This window comes from Pseudorca crassidens, chromosome 14 (assembly GCF_039906515.1).
Source record: "Pseudorca crassidens isolate mPseCra1 chromosome 14, mPseCra1.hap1, whole genome shotgun sequence".
Classification (NCBI taxonomy): Eukaryota; Metazoa; Chordata; class Mammalia; order Artiodactyla; family Delphinidae; genus Pseudorca; species Pseudorca crassidens.
In genome coordinates this window covers 88,099,914-88,124,500 of record NC_090309.1, presented here as the reverse complement: position 1 = coordinate 88,124,500, position 24,587 = coordinate 88,099,914, and the positions used below count along the sequence as shown (strand labels likewise).

The following is a 24,587-nucleotide window of genomic DNA, read 5'->3' as shown; positions in this document are numbered from 1 at the left end:
CTTCCCACCTTTCTGATTTCCCAGGGCGCCGACCCTGAATTCTCTCTGAAATGCTCTTCTGCGCCACCCCTTCCAGAATGCTTCTCGAGTCCTTGACTCATCCTCAGAGCCCACCCACTCCTTAAATGCTGGCGCTGCCAGGCCTTCTGCTGTGGGCCTGGCACCCAGGGCACCAGTGGGACAAGGTTTAAGCTGTATTAGCCTCTCACTCCTCCGTGCTCCTCTGAGCACAGAGACCATGTGATTTAAGCATCACCAGGCCCCGCACAGAATAAACACACAGTAGCTCTTGCAGGACAGATGGAAGACTTGAATGAATGGGACCTTGTGAATTTTCAGAAGGGGAGAGTGACGTGGGCATGGCTGTGGTCTCTTCCTCCCACCTTGACAGCTGGGCTCACAGAGGCACTCGGCGTGCTCTGCTCAGTTACACTCCCAGGTAAAGAAAAGAACGATCGTGGGCTGTCATGGACGAAGGAACCTGGGGCAGTGGACACATGCTGCTGACTGCCCGCCGTCCCCCGAGGTGGCATGGGTGATGCTGCAGGGGGAGGCTGGGGTCCAGGGGCTAACCCCCTGGCGGAGGCTGTCAGGGTCCCTGTCCAACTGTGAAATGAATGGAACTTCAAGGACAAATAGCATTGTCCTTTCACAGGGACATGATGGGAATCAATAGAATGTTCTCATTTCTCTAGAGGAGACGTTTGATTCCTAGCATAGAAGGCTAGAGGTAAAAACAAACCTCATACTACAGGCAACAAGCAAACATCTCGAATCTGGATGGGAGCAAGGGAAGGCTCCACCCACCAGTCAGGAGGAATTTTGTGACGGCCCCGGGCTCCTCATTCAGTAAGGACCCCCACCCACTGCAGGTGTGAACAGGTGCACTTTCTACCTGGGTGGAATTCAAAACCTTCACTTCATTTGAAGGACCTTGAAGTCTGAGAAGATTCAAAATAATGTCTTTAAAGTCACAGGGAAGCAATCTCATTTTGTGAGCTATTCTCTAAAACAATAAAGGATGGTAATAATTTTACATGTGTACCTATAACCCAGGTCCTTCTGACATTGGCTTGTGCAGTTAAAGAAATGAAGTGATTTGGGTAATTGAAAATTTGCAAGGACCATGATAGAATAGTAATAATGGGTTGCTTCAATTTCTTCTCATTGCTAATTCAGACCAGGAAATGAGACAGCACATTAGGTCAATGGTTATGAACTAATTAAGGGGCAAACTAAAAGCAATTCCATTTTTAAATAGGTTATGCACAGAATATGCAATCTCTTACATGTCTGTACACTTCCAGGCTTACAGCTTGGTTTTCAAGGCAGCAAACACGGGTTTCCATCCTAGTTCTTTTATTCATTAGCTGTGCGACATCAGGCAATTTTCTTCAACCCTTTGGAGCTTGGTTTACTCATCTGCAATATATATACCTCACAGGCTCTTTGTAAAATGTTACTGTACAGCCCACGTCAGCATCCTTTGTGCAGTGCTGGCCAGATGATCTGCATGAAATATTTTTATCTGCATCTGACTTCAGATTGGGGGAAGCCAGAAAGAAAAACATCTCACTGAAAATTAAAATCAGCTGGTTGGGACCTCACCCCCAGATTCTAGCATTCCTTGCTTTGCCACATTCATCTCTTCATTAAATATTCATGGGCATTTTTCATCTCTGAATCTGCCTGGGGACCCTGGAGGAAAAAGCACGTCCTGTGTCCTTTGAAAAGTTACCCCAAGCTAAGGGACATGCTTGGATGCCGCTGGTGGGCAATTGAAGAGCAGGTGATGACGGAATGAGGAATGAGGGAGGCTGGAAAAAAGGCAGGTCAATTCAAGGGCAGAACTCTGCTTCTGAGCCACGCCAGCCAGCAGCCTGCCTTGGGCTCCCCACACCCAGCATCTGCTGGGCTTGCTTTCGTGTGGGTGGAACGTGCACCCCGCTGCCCCAGGAGCCCCTGCCTCTGAGGTCACACGGAGGGATACCTAGAAAGCACGCAGGACTTTTCCTGCAGCCCACCTGCAAAATCCACAGTTTCTCAAAAATACTAGATCAGCTGATTCTATCTTCACAAAGATGGCCTCATCAATGCAGAAATCATTTGTAGCTAGAAAAAAAGTAGAGTAACTGGTAACTACCAGAGTGAAATCTTTTTGCTGCCGGTTTGAGGTTTCTTTATGTCTTGTCCTAATGGATTCCAGTAAGAAGTGATGGTGGAGGGGAAATGGGGACCAGAGCTCACGCATGGCGACATGCTCTGTGCTCCAATTACTCAGCTAAAGATCTTTACAGTTTGCACTGCATAGTGATTCACATCTTACAAAGCTTGTTTGCCAGGGCGATTTCATTTCATTCATGTTAGAGGATCATGTTGCCTTCTCGAGAGGGTTGGTGAGAGAGTGAGTTGAAATAATATTTGCATGACAGAAGGACAGTTACTTTCCAATTTTCAGCAAGGAAACGGATTCAGATCAGGGAAAGAAGTGTAGGGCGGGGCCCAAAGTGTCTGTTCTCTGCCAGATACTGGTTGGAGGCTTTGCATATGAGTCCTCAGGTAACAGCCCTGAGTGTTGGGTGTTATTATTTTTTTTTTTATTTAATAATGAGAAAACTGAGGTTTACACAGTTTAAGCTATAGGTCAAAAGCTCTATGATAAGTTTATAGCAGAGCTGGGATTTAAACTTATGTTTTCAATCTATGTATGTGGTTTTGCTTAAATGATACTGATACATCAATACATTTTTTCGATACATCAATACCGAAAAAAAAAAAATCACAAGTATTGCCCCAATCTAAGACAGGAACACCAATGATACATCAATACATTTGCTTAAATGATACTGATACATCAATACATTTTTTCAATACATCAATACCGAAAAAAAAAAAAAATCACAAGTATTGCCCCAATCTAAGACAGGAACACCCAACCTGGACCCCCAATGGTCTTCCTTACTGTCACTATAATATTCTTACTTATTTCTCAATCTGTGTGTTATCTTTTCTAGACTGTTAGCTGCATGAGATTATATCAATTTTGCTCAATATCACATTACCAATATATAGCACTCTGCTTAAATATTTTTTTACATGAATTATAGTATTTTATTGCGCTCGCTTATTTACTACATTTTCTCATCCTACCGTTGCCCAAAGCAAGGAGCTGTTTTTTTTTTTGTTTTTTTTTGTTTTTTTTTTTTCTTTGGTACGCGGGCCTCTCACTGCTGTGGCCTCTCCCGTTGCGGAGCACAGGTTCCGGACGCGCAGGCTCAGCAGCCATGGCTCACGGTCCCAGCCGCTCCGCGGCACGTGGGATCTTCCTGGACCGGGTCACCAACCCGCGTCCCCTGCACCGGCAGGCGGACTCCCAACCACTGCGCCACCAGGGAAGCCCAGGAACTGTTTTTTATATAGTTTCATACTCCATGCACTAGACGTGGTAGTGTCTAATACAGAGCAGGAACAATAGTTACTTGTGAAAGTAATTAATCAGTGTATAGTGATGATTGCCTCTGTTACCTGGGCATATATGTCATATTTGTGTGGGAATGTTTTTGAAAGTCTTTTTATTTGTCCGCTAGCCTCAATGAGGACAGACATTTATTTTTCTTGCAACTCTACATGCAAGTTTAGGAAAGTATTTAACATATAGTTAACACATACTTCAACATATGGTTCAGTATATTCATCTGATTTACTACTTAAAGATTGAATTTGAAGTATGTACCTTCAGAGAGAAATAAATTGATAGATATTGATTGTCAAATGGCTGAATCTTATGTCACATTTAGTGGATCCTCTTGTAATTTAATATTTGTTCAACAACCACTTTTTACTTTCATTTTTTAAAAGTTTTTATTGGAGTTTATTTGATCTACAATCTTGTGTTAGTTTCAGGTGTACAGCAAAGTGAATCAGTTATACATATACATATATCCACTCTTTTTTAGATTCTTTTCCCATATAGGAAACCACTTTTTAAACTACTAACTCCAACCCAGTAATCAGACTGGGTGGTGGTTCTCCAATGGGGCTGGTTTGGCTCGGAGGAGAGCCATGCTGCAGGTCTGGAGACATTCCTAGTTGTCTGGTTGGTGCTACTGTCACGTAGTAGTTGGAGGCCAGGGGTGCCGCTCAAATCCTAGGGCAAAGAACAGCCCCACCCCCAAAAAAGAGAGGATTTCAGTCACATATTTCAGAGGTTAGGAGACCTGAAACTAGAGTTCAGGGGAACGCAGATGAATAAGGCACAGCTGTTGTCCCTAAAGGTCCCACAAGAAAAATAGAATTGGAACGAGTCCTTATACCAGGGTGCTTCCTCACAATAATAGAGTGTGTGAAACAGAATGGGATGTCGTTAGCTGGACTCATGAAAAACAGTTACACTGAAAGGGGGACAGCTTGGGTAAAGTCATATGAAAAACCCAGACTGGAATGTATAAATGTAGTAATTCTCAGAACTAGTAGGAACTAACTAGAAGGAAATTGAGGTTCCTTTTATTGGAAAATGAACTCAAGATGGACATAAAGACATCTTCCTATATCTATAAAAGATCTTCAGTGCTGAGACCAGCATATTGGACTTATCAATGCAAATTTTTGATTTAATGAATGACAAGCCAGTGAAGAAGAGATTTTTCTCTTTCTTCCTCCCTCCCTTCCTTCTTTCCTTCCTTCCTTCCTTCCTTCCTCTTTCTCTCTCTCTTTCTCTCTCTTTTTCCCTAAAACACAAAACCTCTGAGCTTAGCTGTGGCTCAGGTCTTCCTGCAAGGAGGGCTGCTCCTCTCTGTTCATCTGCGTTTCTCCTCCTCAGATGTATTCCTTTGGGTAGTTTGCCAGTGATCATGGGATTGCCTCTCAGCTCTTAACCCACCCTCCTTTGCCCTGCCCTATGCTACTGCAGCTGGACCCTGTTAAAGTTTCTCCTCTGCAGCTGGTAGAGTGTTAACTTCATAAACAGAGGCTGGAGAAGTGACCCCAAAAAGGCTGGAGACTAAAGGCACTGTCCTCCTAGATCCAGGTCCTCCGCTCTGGGTGCTGTGCTCTTACTATTTATTATTATCCTTCAGTGTGGTGTGGAGACATTGATATCTATCTATATATGTCTATATCATATTTTATATATATATATATATATATATATATATATCTTTTGGTGTCCATACTTAAAAAACTTTCTATAAGGCTTGTGCATCAATAAAAAGTTACAGCTCGGGACTTCCCTGGTGGCACAGTGGTTAAGAATCCGCCTGCCAGTTCAGGGGACACGGGTTCGAGCCCTGGTCCAGGAAGATCCCACATACCGCGGAGCAACTAAGCCCGTGCACCACAACTAATGAGCCCACGTGCCACAACTATTGAAGCCCATGCTCTGCGACAAGAGAAGTCACCGCAATGAGAAGCCTGTGCACCACAATGAAGAGTAGCCCCTGCTCGCCACAACTAGAGAGAGTCCACGCGCAGCAACGAAGACACAACACAGCAACAAATAAAAATAAATTAAATAAATAAATTAAAAAAAAAAGTTACAGCTCACTATTATCCATGAAAAAAGAAAGACTGAAGAGAAAAGGCCAATCCCTCTCTCTCCTGTGTAAAGCCCCATCTCTGTTTCTACTGTCTAGTTGGAATCTCCTTTACTTCCTCTGGTAATTTGTATGATGAATGACTTCATGTTTTAGGTAGAATTTGCGTCAGACTTCCGGGGTTCCTCTCTTGATTCAAAACTAATTAGATCTATCACTTTGGGCAAATTTTATAATTTTTTCTATGTTAGTATTAACAATTGGGAATCTTGTAAATGATTATTGAAAGGGAAACACTTTGCATAGTGCTCCGGGATACAGTAGATAATATAGAAAAAGTGCTTTACAGAATGCCCAGCACATAGTACATTTTTTGTTTTTGTGTGTTTGTTCCTTTTTGTTTTTGTTAATGTAAGACCCTGCCTCCTAAGCATAGAGAGGTGGTCTTATCTGTGTAAACATCTGTGAGAACCCATCTCAACAGGGCTGCGACTTTTAAGGGTATAAGCACCACAAGAGATGTGCATGTTAGTAAGATAGCGGAGGAAGAGCCAGGACCAACGGTGGACTACAGTAGTAAAGACGGCTCACATTTACTGAGCACTGACCGTGGACCGAGCCCTGTGCTCAGTGGTTTTGCGAGTATCAATTCACTTAATTCTTACAGCACCTGTATCAGCCCAGGTGACAGGTAGTGCTTTCCCGTGCTGTGAACGAGGACGCTGAGGCATCCATCTCTTCCAAGATCTGTCCTAGTCACAGAGCTCAGAAGGAACATGGCGCTGAGTCTACATCTGTGTCTTCAGTGATTCTAGTGACGGCCCCTCTGATGGCCACGCTGTCTCTGAAAGCCACAAACAGGGAGCTTTTCTTTTCTTGGCGCAAGAAAGGAAAGCTATTAAAAGGGTGACGCTGAAGGGGCTTTGGCCACCCACTAGCCTAAATGCTTGCAAGCCCGGGGGCATGGTGCAGCCTGAGAGCCATGTCACTTGCATAAATCTGCACAGTTAAGTGAGTATTAGATCTGGAACTGGAACCCAGGTTCTATGTCCTTCTTCTCTGTCTCTCACATCCCTCCAATAACATAGTCCCTATTCTAATGTGCATTATTAATTTCCTATGTGGTTACCTTCTAAAAAATATCCATGTCTCCCCAGTCAACCATATATCCTTTTCCATATGGAGTTTAAACTCTTGTAAATCAAATGAGAACATGACAGACAGGAACGAAGGAATGGTTGCTGGACTTCTTTTAAAGAATAAAATGGCTTCAATGAACAGGTATTTATGGGAAAACACTCAAATCTTTACAAATATCTTAATGCTGAAAACATATTTTAATTGGCTTAATTAATAAAGGGGAGGAACTTTAACAGAGCCTTGGGATTAATCATTCCTGAAAATGATGAACTCTTGGCTGGCATCTTTTGCAGGGGATGGATCGTGAACCCCTGCACGGCTGGAGCCCTGGCAGAGAGAAGCTTGGGCATCAGAACAGTGGCATCGCAGGAGCCTGCATCTTGGAGAGACATGAGGGATACGAGCGTGGGGACGAGAGAGTTAATGCCTCCCCGTGCGAGAGAGTTATATCACGCAGCACCAGTGCGAGGTCAGCAGTCTGGCTGGGGCTCGGACGTCGCTGCGTGTGCCAACAAGCACCCCGGGCAGCCCTTGAGAGGGTTCCAAATCCAGGTTTCATTCTGCAGCCTGGAGGATGCTTTGACGATCGCCTTGCGAAAGGAAACTAGAAGCTGCATCGGTGATTCCCAGACAAGCCACGGGTTAGATCACGGAACTCCCCCAGCTGGGAGCCCACTGATGCAGTGACAAAGGGAGCCCGGCTGAGACCCTGCTCAGGTGAGATGAGGCTTCCGGCTGTGGGGTCTTGTCTCTGCCGTTCGTACGAGCGAAAGTCAGTCTGCTGGGACTAGACGCTGCTATCAGGCAGGTTGTTTGCTGAATGCCTTTCGTGTTTTCTCTAATTCCTTTTTCAGAAGCGTGAGCTAGTCTGATGATGCACTTTGGTCAGAAAGCCACCTCTAAAACCGGGGAGCTTGTTTCCTAGAGAATCTAGCTGCTGGGGGATTCCAGAGCAGGCTCTCAGGAGGGTCCGCAGCAGACCAGAGTCGGATTAGCACGTCCCCAGCGGCGATTTCTCACTGCGCCCTCAGATTAATACTGGGATGGCGGCAATGGAATATACCAGGGGGTCTGGGGTGCTGGGTCCTAACTCAGAACCCATCCTGGGGTTACCAGGAAGCCACGTGATCTTGGGAAAAACATGATTAAATATTTGCTGAGACAGGTTTGAGTCCTTGGGGTCAGAATTGTGTCCGGTTTACCTTTGTGTGCTGAGCCCTGGACATGGGATCTGGTGATCTGCGTGCCTAAAAGTTACCCAGCGACTCACAGTGCTTTGGAACAGAAAGCGTCACAACAAAATATGGGTGTAAACTTGGAAAGGCCATGACGTCTGCGTTATCATCTCAGGGAAGTCCTTTAGCCTTTCGGACCATTTGCAAAATCGTGTGTTGTGATGCTAACCCGAGTAGGGCTCGGAGCAGCTGTGAGGCGAGTGTGGGTGCTGAGTCAGTGCCATGGCCCAGGTGGCCTGTGCTTTGGGTGAAGTGAGATCCCAGTGACAGGTCTCAGGGACGGAGAGAAACGGGAGTGAACCTGGGGCTTTGGGGAACAGCCTGGGTGAAGCCCAGTTACGACGGCCAAATGGTCTGACCACCTTGAGCCATACCCACGCTGGGGTCAGTCTCCAAGATGTCCGATCCACTGGGTGGGGTCTGTCATCAGGAAGCCTTGTGGCAAACAGCGTTTGCAATCAAGCAAATACCTGTTTTCAATGGCCAGCAAATGCTTCCAAATGGCACCTCTAGCTGAACTCTTGAAAAGGCAGGGATGACTGCTGCTTTCCTGATTGACACCGTCATGTCTCCTCACTGCCTTCAGGGCTGTGACCCACCAGGCTGATTCTAGCCTCTGCGATCTCTGCGCTCGCCTGTGCGCTTCTGGTCGCGTTTCTGGACTCTCTGCTTCACGCTTCACGCAGCACCTGCTCAGGGCTCGTATTTTCCTGTTGTGTCCCTGATGCTCTCACCATCGCATGTCTGTTTCTGCTGGACCCTCAGCCTATAACACCCCATCCGGCAACCTGACCACTTGTATTCATTGTTTAAGACCAAGTTTAGTTGCAGTTTCTTCCATAAAGCTTTCTGGGGCTCACATAGGTGTTTCTCTTCCTGCCCTGAAAGCGTCCTATGTTGTTTCTATGCCAGAATTGCATTGGAATTACCTGCGTCCCCCGCCAGTCCATGCTGTGGGTTCAGCATCCTGGTACCCCCAGAGTCTGGCACACAGTAGGGAGAACCTTGTCTGACCATATGTAGAAAGAAAGAGTGTCCACCTCTGGGAAAGACTTCGGAGCCTCCAAGTGTTTCATCGTCTTCCCCAGGAATGGAAACCAACAAAATATTCAGGGGAAAAGCAGGAACACAGTGCCTGGAAAACAGGACTGGGGGCATCCGGGGGGCTACGGCTCAGAAGGCTGAGCAGGGAACTTGACCAGGTCCAGGGCACTGAAAGCCTCCCTCTGGGTTCCATGGCTGCCGGCCTGGGTCTGCCCTGGACTGGAAAGGGGACACTGAAGCACTGAGCTAAAGACCGAAGCCAGGAAAGAAGAGTAGGGAGGGCAGTGATGGCCAAGCCTCCAGTGGAAATAAGCTGCATTGTTTCAAGTATTCATTCCCCGCATTGCTTTGCTCTCATGTGACAGTGCATTGCAGCTGTGACGTGGGAAATATGCAGAGAGAGGTCTGTGAGTCTCTAACTTTGTCCCCGAATCAAAGTCCGAGGCCCTCTGGTTTGGAAGGTGAGGTGGCCACCCCTGCCCTTCAGGCCAGGGGTGCACAGGCAGCCCTGCCCCCATTAGCCATGCACAGGAGGAAAGGCACCTGAGCGGGTGCCCTCGTCCCCCGGCGCCACCCAGGTGGACTTTGCCGCACTTGGTACAGGGTTCACTAGGAAGGCAATTAGAACACGCAGGTGGCAGGTGGTGTCTAAGAGTCAGAATCTGCCTCGTGACAAATACGTCTCAGACGGGTGTAGACGTGAAGGGACATTTACTGGGCCAGGTAGCCAGGAGGGTCAAAATATGATTTTGCTTCTGTTCCCAGCTGAGTCCAGGGGTTCAATGAAGTCAACAGAAATCTATGGGTATTTATGTGCATTTCGTTCTATTTTTCCTGTCTCTCAGGTCTGCTTTATTTATTTATTTTTAGTTGATTTTATTCACAAGCAAACACTTCCTGTAGGGCAGGGAGGATGGTACCTCTGACAGTTCTAATTAGTAAACTCAATAATAAAAGACAACCTCTTTCTCCAGAGTTCAAGAAAAATCCCAGTGTCCTTTGTTTGGCCTCATTTGGCTCCCAACCCCATTCCTAAACGCAGCCCTAGGGGCAAGGGGATGCAGTGCTTTTTTTGTGTGTGGCCTCTCCTGTTGCGGAGCACAGGCTCCAGACGCGCAGGCTCAGCGGCCATGGCTCACGGGCCCAGCCGCTCCGCGGCACGTGGGATCTTCCCGGACCGGGGCACGAACCCGTGTCCCCTGCATCGGCAGGCGGACTCTCAACCACTGCGCCACCAGGGAAGCCCAGGGGATGCAGTGTTTTGAGGGGCCATTCCTGGGTCTGGTTTCTCACCAACCCTCACACCAAGCAGCACTCACAGATCATCCTACAGCCACATGGATTCCAAGCTCGCAGTCGCCGGCTCTCAGGGCAAGCAGGGAATTTAGCAGCTCCCTGGTGAGCTGGCTTCATTTTAGGTTTATTAAATTTCGGGGGGGAGGAGGGGATGTGAAAATATTATACTTATTGATTACAACTTAGAGAATAAAGGAAAAGGAAAGATGAAAATAAGAACCTTTCATGATCCTCCAATGTATATAGATAATACCTCTCATTATTCATTATTTTCCTCAAATAATTGAAAAGTTTTCTACATAATTTGAAACATTTTCTATTTTGCAGTCCTGACTTTCATAGTGATCATTTTCCTTGATCGTTTCAATTTTCCTTATAATATACTTTAATGGCAGCATGACCTTCCCAGAAATAAACATACACGTTCATCTAAACTCTTTCAGCATTTTCCTTCCTTTTGTAGGTGAGGAAATTGAAGCCCAGAGAAGGAAAACAATTTTCCAAGATTGGCAGCAGCACGAAGACGTGATTTCAGGTGCTTTGATCCTAGTTATCTAACCTCTTACTTACCTAAGGTCTTTATCTTCACGTATCTGCAAGAGATGCTGAAGGGTTTAGATTTTTTTTTTTTGGTGACAAGAACTGATGGATAACCATCAATATTAAAGAGAGGTGCTTGAGAGCTGAGTAAATTTCCTGTCCATCAGTAGACGCTGCCTGAAGCTCTAAGGAAGAGCCTAGATGTCCTTCAAGGTCCTGCCCGGCATGGTGGGTGGGAGGTCGTTTCTAAAGGGGGCAGCAAAACGAAGTTGTCGAAGCTTTGTAAAGGTGGAGAATATTCTGAAAACACATGTTCTTTTTCACAAGACAGTGTGTGGGGATGAAAGTTACGAATGTTGTCTCTGACTCCCTGTTTTCATTCACTGAACAAATATTTATTGTGCACCTGCTCTGTGCCAGGCACCAGTCTAAGTACTGAGGACAAGCTGTGAAAAGACAAGGGCTGTGCTCTCAGGGAGCTCCTACACTATGCAGGGGAGGTGGGACAGAAGGTTAGACAACTAAGTTGTCAAGATAGGCTACTTAGGATGTAAGCACTGGGTTGAGCCGGGAGTGAGATGAAACATCCGGAGCCGGAGCAACCCCAGCGAGGGGAGAGTCAGTGCAAAGGTCCTGGGGTAGACCCTGCAGCTTGTGTGAGGAGCAGAAGAGGCCAGCCAGCGTGGCTGAGGCAGAGGAAGGAGGGGGCTGTGGTCTAGGCAGACGCAGGGCCAAGTAAGGAATCTGCATTTTATGAAAAGTGTGCAGGGGAGCTGCTGGGAAGCTTTAGAACTGGATTGTGACAAGATGCTCTGCTTGGTGTTGTGAAAGATCACCCTGGCTTCTGGGGAAGGATGAATTTGGGAGACAGGAATGGCAGGAGGGAGACGGGTTGGAAGGTTATTGAGAAGGACCTGCAGGAAATGGCGGGCCCTGGTTTCGGGGGAGAAGTGGCTGGGTGATGGCCTTTGGAGGCCACAGGACTCCTGCTGGTTGGATGGGGATGGGGGTGGTGAGTGGTGGTGTGTTTAGGGAAAGGGAAGAATGAAAGGTCATCACTACAGCTTGACCGCACCAAGACTCGACACCTTGTCTCTTCCCCCAGTTTGCTGCTTTATCCAGAGGGAAAGGTGGGAAAGTGGGAGAAATTCATAAGCAAATACTCCAACACTCATTCAGACGTTCTGTCATCTCGTGGAGTGGGGATGTCTGCCTTTTCACACAGGAGGGACGGGTCTCAGGGCTCCTCGGGGTGGGGTATCCCTGTGGAGGAAGGCTCAGGAGAGGTCTCACAGGCTCTGGACCGTGTGTGGTCCCTGCGCGCAGTGGGGTGGAGTCTGTGCTCCCTGGAGAGTTGCAGCCCCTGCCCTTCCTCCGCAGAGCGACACGCGGCTGGGTCTTGTCTTTGTGGAGCCCCTGCCCCTCCTGTTCTAAATGGTCTTAGGCTGGAGGCTGCCGTCATCCTTCCTCATCCTCAGACCTTGGTTCCCCTGAAACAAGCAGCTAAATGCAACCGTGAGGGGCTCGGTGAGGAAAGGCAACCGAGGTGATGTCTTATAAATAAGAGCTTCCGTCCCAGTTAAGCAGCCAGCGAGAGTCATCATTGTGTAGCATCAGGCCCGAGAGCTGACCTTCTCAGGAGTTGTGCCCGGCCGGGGCTGGCTTGCAAGGGGGCCCCGGGGCCCAGGCCGTGTGCTGGAAGCCAGGTGAAGTCTGGGGAGCTCTAAAATGACACCACTGAGGGGGGCAGGCTTTGTCCTGAGTTCCTGCCGCCTCTCCCCACCCGCCATCCACTGGCCTTCCTTCCCAGAGCCGGTGGCCGGCAGGAGGCACCAGGGAGAGGCCCTGCTGAGGCTTCTGCTTCTCAGAATCAAGGCTCCTTTGTGCGGACATGAAAACCCCCAGGGCCTGGCTCTGCCTTTCAAGCCTCATTTTTGCCATTCTCTGTCTCAAAATTCTTACCGTAATAATAGAAAATTTTATGCAGTCCTGCACACGTGCACGTACACACGCCAAATCTCTCCCTTGGGCTGTTTTCACGCAGCTCTGCCTGCTTAGATGCAGTGTCCCTTATCACCCTACTAGTTCATGGCTATTCATGCCCTGACACGTGAAGCATCACTACTCCTCCCACGAAGGCTTTTCTCTGGTCCTGACCCAGACTGGGCTGGACATGCTTCCTCGGTGTCACCGCAGCCGCCAGACCCACCTGGGACAAGGCTTTCTGCACACTCATCTGAACTTCTGCACTCTCTCCCCTAACGTGTCTGTGCCTCGCCTTCTTGGCAGTAGCCTCCCCAGAATAGAGGGGTTAGAGCAGTTAGTGAGCATCAGTGGAGTCCATGCTGAGACAGTGTGGACACCGGGAAGGGACCACAGAGGCTGCATCTCTCAGATCTGGTCCAGGGTGGTGAGGTGCGGAAGGCTGGCTTCCATTCCACGCCTTCTCTTACACGATTTTCATAGTTTTATAGAAAAAAGTGATTTAATGGCTAAAACCAGAGAGATGTCAGGCATCTGAGATGGTAAGGAAATGAGTCAGTGTGGAAATGTGAGTTCCCCCAGAAAGCCGAACATTTTTAAAGCCTTGACCATTTTGTATAGAAATCCTTTAACATTAACGATACAACTTTCTTTCTTCTTAAGAGCAAACATCGTACATTGTGATGTAGTACAGTGCTATTTTCAGGGTTCTGCAGGGAGGTTTTCTGCTATTTTGAACAACCTTAAGCTGCTGTATCTCTTGAGTTTTCAAGTTGGTTCCTCATGCTTCTCAATGTTGCATCTTTTTTTTTCCCCCTGTCAACTGTCACTTCTTACTTCTTCCACTATTGGTACATTTCCTTATAATAATAGCAGTGGTTCTCCATGTGCACATTTTTCTTCTAATCTGGAGAGAACTAGGGATATGAATAAGGGAGCTGGTTAAAGATAGACTTTTATATATTTATGTATATAAATATATGGAACAAGCTGGATTCCAGTGAGGACTCAGAGCTGTCTGGAGAGAACTAAAGACAGGGCATTTATAACAGAGCTTTGCAACTTCTCAGTCAATCGATGCAAAGAGGTTTTGTCTGCTTCTTTTGTGGCCATCCGTTGGCCATTGTACTAATAGGTGAGATCACTCAAAGTCTAACTTCCAACTCTTGGAAGTATTTCAGCTGCGACATGAATATTCCACTCTGTAACATGGTGTAGAATGTCCAGATTCAATTTAATGGTTCAAATACTTGATTGATCTGCTAACAGGCATTAAGCCCCTCGATGGGCTTAATGACAGTGTGTGGGTCACCAAAGGGAACCCAGGAAGGGCAGGGGGTTCACGGCCCCCCATCTTAGACAAAGCCTTGTTTCCCTTGACAGAGAATCCATCCAGGCTTTTTGCTGGAACTTTGCTGGATAGTTCAACACTTTCTGCAAAAGCAGACCTACTTTCTGTTTTCCTAAGTTCAATTTAAATATATGACGTAAGGCACTCTCTGAAGAGGCCGATCAGTTGCTGACCTATTTGTATGATATTTTAGGTATAAAATATCCAGGGTCATCCACGCAAACAGCAGAGTGTGAGCAAGATGCTCTTCGACACCCTGTAGCTAGAAGATTTTTTTTTTGTTTTTTGGCATAACATAACATTTATAAAATGAATGTTTGGATGCCCTTGAATCTCTCAACGCTTTACTGAGTTTAAGACTCTGCAGCCCTCAGTGTGTGAATTAGGTGTGTGGACTCTTCCTGTGACAGGAGACGAAGGTGAGGGCTCCTGTCACCTTGGACCTGAGCATAGGAAAGTAGTCCCTGGGAAGCTCACTCTCACCAGCTCAGAGATGACAAACGCAAGTAGCCACGCAGGCGAGGCCACCAGCACAAAGGGGTGAAGTGGGCCAGGTACGGTTGCAGCAGGGATCACCTGCCCCACCCGAGGTCAACTGGTCTAGAGTTGCAGGGAAGCCAGAGATCGGACCTGAACTTGGAGACTCCTGGCTTTTAGAGCCCCATGTACCTAACCATGTCCGTGGGTGGGAGGTGGTTGGAGGGTCCCAAATTTATCACATCTGCTTGGTACCATCGACAGAGCAGAGAACTCTCCCACTGGGAGACCCAGTCCCCAAATTCAGACCCAGAACTGTTTTCTGAGGTTGGCTTAGTGTTTAGAAATAAATAAATACGATCAGTTTGGATGAAAGTGTCTTTGAGAGGTGTTTCATCTCCAGTTTTCCTCAGGCCTCACCACTCCCTGCTGTCTTACAGCAGCTCCCATGTGCACATTTGTGCTTCCTCTCTGCCCCTTACAGGCATCTGCATTTTTAGCTGTGTATACGAATAGATGCACGTTTTAATCCCTTGTCTGTTCAGGCTTGACAACCTCACTGCAGATCTAGGGCAGAACCAAAAAACGCAGAACCAAAAAATGTTATAAATGATGTCCTGTGGGCCGGAAGAGTGCGGCCTTGGCTGGGGGTGTGGGCTGGCTTCCCTGCCACTGGAACTTTCTAATTCTGGTCTGTAACCAGTTAATTGTGACATTAGAAACAAAATACCCCGAGCATCGATTACAGCGCCTGCTGGATACATAATAATAACTCAATATATGGAAACTAATTATTGTTGCCATGAGTATTTTATGATGAATATTTTTATTAGAGTAACCTATATCCGTGGATCCAAATACATAAATAGCTTTGGAATCACCCAACGCAGAATGCTTATATTCATAAACTTACACAGCCCCTCTGCAGAGTGTTTCTTATAGACAAACACAATAGAGGTGGAATTCTAAAGCCCCAATTAAGTGGAAAAGGTCGCTTTTGTGGTAACAATAGGGCAGAGCTAAGCAACAAAAAAAAAGCTACTTAGTTTGGCAACCTTTGTTCCGAAGAATCTTCTGAAAAAGCCCCCCTCCGAACCTCCTGAATGGGGCCTGATCCCATCTTCCTAATCCCCTGGCCATCTCACATAGGGTTAATTGAATGCTGGGGAGGGGTGGGTCCCCTTTTGTGGCAGGAGCTGGTCACAAAACAAAAGCCAATTGCTAGGTTCCAAAAGGTTTCTCCCTCACACTCTGTGCTAAAATAAGAGCTGCAATTCCTCTTCCTTCTCGGCCGGGAGGGGCGCAGAGAAAGTTAAATCTTTCGAACACGCAGAATTTTCTGGAAAAGGTGAAAGTTCCGTTTCAAGTTCCAAATTGAATGCAGCCTCCCAGCCCGATGCTTTGACCCGTCTTTGTCCCGGTGCTGCAGACGCACCGCTGGCTGCGGCGGCAGCGTGGGCCGGGAGGGCCCGGGCTCCCACGCCGGCCCCTCCCCCAAACACCAGGCTGCACATGGTAATTAAACCTCTGGGGCCTGGAGATGTTGGACTCCGGTTTGGAGAAATACTACACAGAAGAGCCGACCGGCAGCCCCTCCTTCTCGCCTGTGGGAATTTTCTTTAGTTACACATGGCTTCCCAGGTAAACAAGCTTGAAAAAAAAAAAAGAAAAAGTCACTGGCGGGAATTAAATTAGCACCTTAGTGTTGCTTGTAATGAACCAGTCTGCTTAATGAGATGATCATGAAATCATGTTGAAAAACATAAAATCCTAGCAAAAACTGGAGGGTTTGCCTCGCTTTCCTAGGTCCTTTGTGGAACGCCTTTATTGAATATGATGTTTTCTTAAACATCCAATGTGCTTTTTTTCCAAGAGACAAATTGGAATTGTGAAAGATCGGGTGTTTATTACCTAACAATTGTGCTACAGGGCTGCCCCATGTCCTCGTTTCTCTGAGCTTCCTTTCTGTAAACTCTGCACAATTTTACCCATCTGGGAGTTTAGTCTGGGGATGATGTGAAGTCGTTGTAAGGCCGAGTTTTGAACATTTAGGAGGCGGGTGGCACTGCACTAGTTCACCTGGTCTGAAACATGGTCTTCTGCACATATAGGCAGTGAAACGTCGGCATGTGGGGTGGAGTAACTCATCCAAGACCACGGACGGCACGTGATGGGGCCCAGGCTCAAGGGGAGCTCTGCTGACTCCAAAGCTCGGGCTTTTACCAAGACCCGACACCCCCGGACTCTGTGCACACGTTGTGCAGGAAATGTCCATGGGGTCCCCTGTGTCAATGCCCTCCTCTCCTTCCCTCAGGAGGAAAGGGAACGTCTTGCCCGGCCTGTGGTTTGAGGTCTACCAGGGATCAGTGGACCGTTGCCCCAGGAATCCCGGAGTCTACAATTCACAAACAGGAACTATATGTCTGGAATAATCACGGGGCATGCCTGCTGGTCTGGGAAAGAAGGAAAGGCCGATGTGTCACGAGGACATATTCAAACACGCGCCTGGGCTGCCCACGCCGGCTGCTCTTGGGAACCCTGTGTGTGTCCGGGGACCCCACCCCCTTGGTCTTTGACGGGGGGATCCAGCGATCCCCGGTATTCCTTTGAAGGGTGGGCATGCGCACGCTGGCCTGACATCTGCCCTTCCAGGCACCAGGGACACAGAGGGGAGAAGGTGGGTGTCTCTAGCATTTCCCTTTGCCTGGATCCCCACCGTTCCTCCAACAAAGAGAGCATTACCTGCAGGCGGTGAGGGCAGCAGGGCAGGAGACCTGACTCCTATCTGGCTCTTCCCGACAACTGACCAAAGCAGGCTGCTGAGCTGGGCTTCAGTTCCTCAGTCCCCTTGAAGTCCATCTCCGGTTTGACAAACCCAACAGATATCTGTCCGAACGATCATGATAAGATTAATAAATAAACGCAGAGCTGGGAAGATCCAACAGGAGGACCGTGCAGCTGAGAAGTTTGCTGCTGACCTGAGTCCCCAGGTAGTCGGAGGACATTCACCATTGTTAGGCTGCAGTGACTGGTCCCCTTGGTTGTCTGGCCGTCACCAACACCCTCATCCTGTCCTCAGTGTCCTGAGGATGGAAGTGGGGAGGGAGACAGGGCCGTTCCATGGGGAGGGCTTCTTGGTGAGAAAGAGGATGATTCAGGGGAAGCGGGGGGACTCGATCTTCCTTTCCCTCCGCACTCAAAGCACTTCTGGGCAGACTGCACGTCAGGGGATGAAGGGAGCTGTTCGGAGAGAGAGGCGGGGTTGGAGAAGAGCAGCCAGCTCGACGCCAGGTTCTCGGCCTTTGGTACCAGGAGTCCCAGTAACGGTGGTTGTGTTGGTAGTGGTCAGAATAGTAGGAATAGATGTGGCAGCTAATGGTCTGGAATGCTTACTGTACTTCCCAGATGCTCTTTATTTATGAGGATTTTCTAATTTCCACAAGAACCTTAGAGGTAATAGGTCTTTCATTTTCCCTATTAACACATGAGGGGTGTGACATTTACAGGGATGAGAAACTTAGCCCAGGCACAACAGCCCGGCCAGCAGATGGACCAGCTCTGGTAGATCTGAGTGTCCGCTGCTCCCCAGCAGTCTTGACACAATGGTTTCCTTCCTCTGTGCTTACTTTCTAGGAAGCAGAGGTCTTGGGGAAGAAGCAAACTGGGTGCCTGTGTGTGAGGCCGAGAGTGCTGTGAATTCTAGTGAGTTTCTTGTGATTGCTTCCCAGACCCTCTAGAAAGATTGCTTTCATCCCTGGTTTGGAGGCCACGCGCTCGGCGCTGACGGCCTTTCAACTCAAACCCAGGTCCAGCGAAGGCCCCCAGTTCCATCTGAAATGAGCGCGTAGCCGGGGCAGGGAACTTGGCTGGCCCTCCCCCTAGTGGCGGTAAGCAGAACCGCCCTGCTCCCCCTCTGCTCTCGGCTTCTTGACTTGACCTCTCCATAGACCGAAAGCTTCTTGAAGGCAAGGCGTCTCCACCCACTTACCATTCACAGAATTCTGCTAGAAGATGGGGGCACATGGCATTGAACAAGGCACAGTGACTTTCTGTCAGCATTTTTCATCAAGGGGACAGAGAACATGCCCCCAGGACTGAAACACAGACATCTGAGAACTGTTACGGGAGCAGAGAAAGGAAGGCCTCACTCTGCCCGGGAGAATTGGTCAGGAAAGGCTCCAAAGCGGGAGCAGCATTGGGTCTTGACCTAACGACGGAGCTGGCTTCAGCATGCAGGTTCCCGGGCCGCTGGAGTGGTGAAGCCACCCAGAGCTAAAGAAACCCCAGGGGGGGTGGAGCTGGCCTCAGGCAGTGGCAGAGGGGACGGTAAGAAGAGGGCAAGTGACTTTTCCATCTGATGCATGCCCTTTAGCACCTCCAGTTTTGAAAATTGTCTCTAAGATACTAAGCAATGCCGGGATACTTAACAGAAGTCAAGAGTTTTAAAGTGTTCAAAGGAAAAAAAAGAAAACACAAACAAAAAATGAAACGGGAGTAAGACCCACAGAGATGAACACTAACGTTTTTTTCTGAAAGCTCCAACCCATCATTTGCCTTGTTAATGATCCCTAATGAAGACAGCGGCCAATAGTCAAATAACTGAGTCGTAAAACTGAAAACCAAAGGCCAATACAGGTGTAGTTCACTGACTAAGGTGATCACGTAAGAGATTCACGCCAAGTACACGTTCCTCAGCGTGCACGCAGTAAGCTTTTCTTATTCAGATCGTGTGTACAGGCTCCCTGCAGAGCTGGGCACAGAGAGTCAGCACGGTTACGACAGGCTGAGCTTACAACACTGCAAAAGGGATGCCCATTCACGCCTATGGAACCTGAATACTCCTGTTGCGTTTACTGTGTGGCTTTTGTGTGAAACCCCTTATCTTTTCACTTGGACGCCTCCTGGAAGGTGTGCACCTCAGCCAGTGTGGCCCGGCTCCGGCAGCAAGAGCTGTGGACCACCGCCCGCCGCCTGGACGGATCCTCTGCTGGTGAGCATGTGAGATCCTCACGGAGTGCCTTTTGTGCCCCGAAGGTGTCACAAGGCAAAGTGGCAGGGGCTGGGGCAGACCCGGAGCTGTGGACAGCTCCTGAACCCCAGCCTCAGGCCTTGCACTCGTGAAACCTCAGCTCAGAAGCTGGGGTGGCGTTCCATGTGATCTTGCCCCTAGTGCCCCAGGTGGGTCCATATGGTGATCCCCCCAGGCCCCCATGGCCGTCAGCCCCCTCCCGCTTCCCTTCCCTGCGGACAGGCAGGAATTCGTCAACAGCTTTGCCATGACAGTGAACTTCACTAGGAGTTCCAGGACCAATTTTTGTCCTTATTTGGGAACTTGGTTGTCCTGCCATCTTGGGTACTGAGGATTTTGCCCCCTGAATGGTCCGGCTCACAGGAAAGCCTGCTGCCATGAAAAGACACTTGCACAAGAAAGCTGTATCCCTTCCACTGGCAGGGCAGGGTGCTAAAACCATCCCTCCCATGGGCCAGCTCTGCTGTACACCGTCTGCAGGGCCAATGGCCCCTGAGTAGAACCCTGGAGAGTATCCACCGCTTGATTGCTGTGAGACTGCTCCTTTCCTTTTGCAAGAAAAGCCTGCTCCCCAGCGTGGGGCAAGGCAAGCTGGCTCCCCAGCCCTAACTGGAGGGCTGGCACTGACGCAGGCTACTGGTCTGCATGGTCTTCAGCCAGGCGGGAGCCGCAGGGTGTCCTCGAGAGAGCTGTGCACACAGCCAGGGACATCCCAGCCATCTCCTGCAGCGCCAACAGGCTTGAGAAAAGGAGGAGGCTAAGTAAGCTTCCTCTGGTCGGTATGCAGGGAAGACGGTCTACCCAAATCTTAGCCAAGTCAGAGCTCAAGAGAGCATGTCTCCCCCCGCTAACCACATCCTCCCAGGCTTCTGTATGGCATGGCCCGGTTCCAGGCCTGCGGTCCAATACTGGTAATTTCATAGCATGGTTGCTAGTTGGCCAGCCTCCTCTTCAAGGAGCAAAGAGACCCTTCAGGGAGAGCTCGTGTCCTTTCTTATTTGCATGCACTCCAAGATGACTGGATGAATTCAAGGATGCCTGTGCTCAAAGGAACATACTTTTCCAATCCTGTACCAATTCCCCTTATTTATTCTCTACCCCTTCTGGCTTGAGGTAACCTCTTCTCACCCAGCCCTACCACGATTGAAAACAACAACAATGACATCAAAGTCCCTGGATATCAGACTTTTACTCTTTAGTGTAAATTAGTTTGAGATGCCGTGTTCTGTCTGAGAGAACTTACAATTTCCTGCTAATTTCTGATTGTTTATATACAATCAGGTGCTCTCCTGCTCAGAGCCTCTGCACTTGGTATTTCTTCTATGGGAAATGCTCTTCCCCCTAGATTTCTACCTGATCTCTCCCTCACCTCCTCTGGGCCTCCTGGGCACCTTGTTTAAAACACTAACCCATGCCTTCCTCAATACACCCTCCACCCCAGTTCCCCCTTAGTTTTTACCTGCAGCCCTTGCCTGATTTACAATATACTTTGCTCTTTATTTGGTTATAGTCTGTTTCCCCTTTTAGACTGTAAGCTCCCTGAGGGCAGGCACGCTTGTTTGTTTTACCTGCCGCTAAATCCCCAGTGCCTAGACATATGTGGTGTCCTAAGTAGCAAGTTAACTGTCTATTGAATGAATCAATGAGTAAACCACGGATCAAACGCTCCAGCAGGGAATTTATCTTACTGATGACACGAGGACTGTAGTCACAGAGCCCTGTGCAGGGCACAATTGCTGCCTGGCCCCAGGGGTGGGCAGACTGGTTCCTGGAAGACCATCTCTTCCTGGGCCTCAGGAGTGGGTGTGAGGTAGCACCCACGTGGTGCACAGACTGGCTCTCCGGGCCCTGCTGGAGGCACAGGATGCCAGGAGGATGGTGTGGTCTGGAGGTGGGATGAACACGGCTTCCCCTCCCACATCTGGTGGATGGGTTTCATCTGGCAAGTGTCTTAGCTTTTTTTTTTTTTTTTCTCTTAGCTTTTTGAAGTTTGGATTTTCCCTTCTGAAAAATTCAAACAGGGAACCCTATCTTGCTGGGTTTCGGTAGATGCTCAGTAAATGGTCATGGCGTGGCTGGTAGGAAATTAGAACCATGTATGCCCCTCCTGGCACAGAGTAGGCACCTCTGACCGGCAGGCGCTATGGTGTGCAGGGGAGCAGAGTCCTGGCCTCCAACAGACACAACCACCAGGCTTGGAATTGCCCAGGGGCTGCCACCGGTGCTGCCTCCCCCTGCTGTTCCCCAGGCCGCAGGACGGAAGGCAGCACACTCTGTGCACAGGGCAACCTCGACGCTGACGGGCACCTTGTGCTCGACCTCCTCACCTCCGCTTCCCCACCAGGAAAATGAAGGCGTTGTCAGTACCTGGAGGGGAAGTGTTCTGATGATTAATCGGGACTCCTGCAAGTTGCCTTTGGGGTCACAGATCCTGAGCACTGTTCCGGAGTCTCAGTGGACACTGGTTTTAAGGCAGTCGGAGCCCCAGCTTGTGTTTCGCCTCCGTCTGTCAGAGACCTGACGCAGCTCTCACCATCTCCCCCTCCCCTGTCTCGGGCCATCACCACATGCTGTTATGGCTCCCGTCCAGGGACCACACACCAGGGATGGGAGGACCACCACCCATTGGCCGAGGAAGTCCCTTCAGGTGTGAGGTAAATATTCAGTTACTTAAGGCTCATACGTGATGAGATGAACTTAACTTCATGTCATCTCTTCGAGATATTATTTTTTTTTTTTTAAGAAAAGGAGAAAGCACTGCTTTGATCTTAAATTAGACAAATGTCCTTTGGATGAGCCCACCATGGGGTTGATCAAGAACAGGGACCACTGGGGACTTGGCAGGGCTCTGGCCTCTGGGGCGGGCACACACCAGGCCAGGTGGCCCCTCCTGCTGGGGCAGTTCCCTCTGTCACCAGGCTGGAAAGGGGCGGTGTGAGCAGACACTGGGGGCCTCACAGGGGGAGGCTTCACTCTGATTTGTTCACGGCTTCCGGGGAGGGGCTTCATTTCAGCAGACCCTGCGCCCACCGCCCCTCCCCCCGGGCCCCCCATCTGAGTGGTCTGGGATCAGATGTGTACAGTTAGGGAAATACAGTGGAGCCAGAACCTTTCCACTGTAAATTCCGCCCATATGCTCCAGGGCTGCCTGCAGGATATGCAGAGCCTCTTCTCAAATGTCCAAATCCCCTCTGTCGGGTTCCACAGAACAGATGTTACCCCGGCTCCTATGACATTCATTTATGAACTTCACATATGCTGAGTTATGGACCCCGCGCTGTTGCATGTGCTTTGCTGTACGTTCCAAAAGCACATTTGTGTGGTTTTGCAGAAACTTTGCACTGCTCTGGCTCTCTACGAAATTTTGAGGTCTGTTCTCATCAGCATTCTAGCCTTGCCCTAGAACATCGCAGGTGGAAGAGGAACCCTAGCCACCCCCCATCCGTCCTGCTAGAGGTGGTGAGAGACTTACAGAGAGGAGGTGTCTCCCCAAGTTTGCCAGGTTCAGGGACCAGCTCAGGACTCAAGCCTCTGCTCCTGACTTCTCAGCAGTCTGGGCTCTTTATGTCTCAAAATCTACCTTCATAACGCCAGAGCTTTCACAATGTATTTCAAAACAAATGGTTCGATAATTTTAATTCTTTTTTGTTTTATTTAAAAAGACCCTATTATTTTAGAGGAGTTTTAGGTTCACAACAAAATTGAGGGGAAGGCACAGAGAGTTCCCGTAGACCCCCTGCCCTCACACACACACAGCCTCCCCCCAATCAGCATCCCTCACCTGAGTGGGGGCTTCGCTACAACTGATAACCCTACACTAACATGCCATCATCACCTAAAGTCCGCAGTTTACATCAGGGTTCACCCCTGGAAACGTACATCCCATGGGATGGACAAGTGTATGATGACATGAATCCGCGATTATAGTGTCATACAGAGTGGTTTCACTGCCCTAGAAATCCCCTGTGCCCTGTCTATTTATTCTGAACCCCCAGTTTCTGGTAAGCGCTCATCTCTTTACTGTGCCCATAGTTTTTCCTTATTTGATGTTTTTTAAGGTTCCAGTGTTAGCCCAAGAGGTTATATGAGTAAAGAGTTTAACCATTGCAGCCTCAGGGTCAGACCTGGCCAGGTGTCCACCTTCAGGACAGAAGCATTTCAGAAAAGTCCTGACACCAGCTTCCCTGCAAGTCTCAGAGGCTGCCTGTTTCCATGGTGACGTGACTCTGCCCCTGCTCTGAGGACCACTGCCCTTCTGGATGTTGTTGCGTGTCCTCTCTGACACCCACTCCCTTCGCCCCGACCCCAGGCACCAGTATCCCAGGTTGGTGTCTAGCTTTCTGGGCTCTTCCAACACTGTCTGGATCCACCTCCTCTGAGGGGGACCTGGTTGTCTTGCTGACTGCTGTTCCCAGCACAGGGCATACTGGCTGGGTTACAGTGAGTACTTCATGGATAAATCTTCAAGGAACGAACAGATGCCGTACTCAAATCGATCTTTCTGATGTGTTACACTTTCTGTCCCAGAGCTTTGAGGTCTTATCTCAGAGTTTCTAGGACTTTGGGTACAGAGCCTTCACCTGCTGAGCCAGACTTGCTGGCTTCACCCCCAGGGCCCTGAGTCAATGTGTCCAGGAGGCCCAGGAGTCTGAATCCAACACGGCGGGGGCAGTGGGGTCTGCTCTGGGGGCACTGCCTCCTGGAAGACGCTGTCAGGTCAAGTGCTTAGGGACAGGGGTGTTGTCCCTCGTCTGCACTTGGTGACTCCGGGCGTGTCTGCACTGCGTGGGGATGTGCTCGCTATTTTGTGGGATGACAGCTCACAGAAGGGGTCCTCAGACTTGAGTTCCAGTTGCTGCTCTGCCCTCCATGGGCTGGGTGAACTCGAGCATGTTGCCTTGCTGCTCGGAGCCTGTCTCTTCATCCTGGACGGAGGGCATTCGAATACCTGAAGGTTCTTT

At 49.0% G+C, this 24,587-nt stretch overlaps 1 long non-coding RNA gene across 3 annotated transcripts in view; it reads left to right on the top strand.

Annotated features, from left to right (window-relative positions):
* Positions 1 to 7,077: 7,077 nt before the first annotated feature.
* LOC137205500 (uncharacterized) overlaps positions 7,078 to 24,587 on the top strand; it is a 79,319-nt gene continuing 61,809 nt past the window's right edge. For 2 of the 3 annotated variants that reach the window (XR_010934188.1, XR_010934189.1), the window contains exons 1-2: positions 7,078 to 7,388; positions 10,710 to 10,781. This is a non-coding gene — a long non-coding RNA (uncharacterized lncRNA). The remainder of the gene's footprint in view (positions 7,389 to 10,709; positions 10,782 to 24,587) is intronic. The other variant, XR_010934187.1, reaches the window with a different exon arrangement.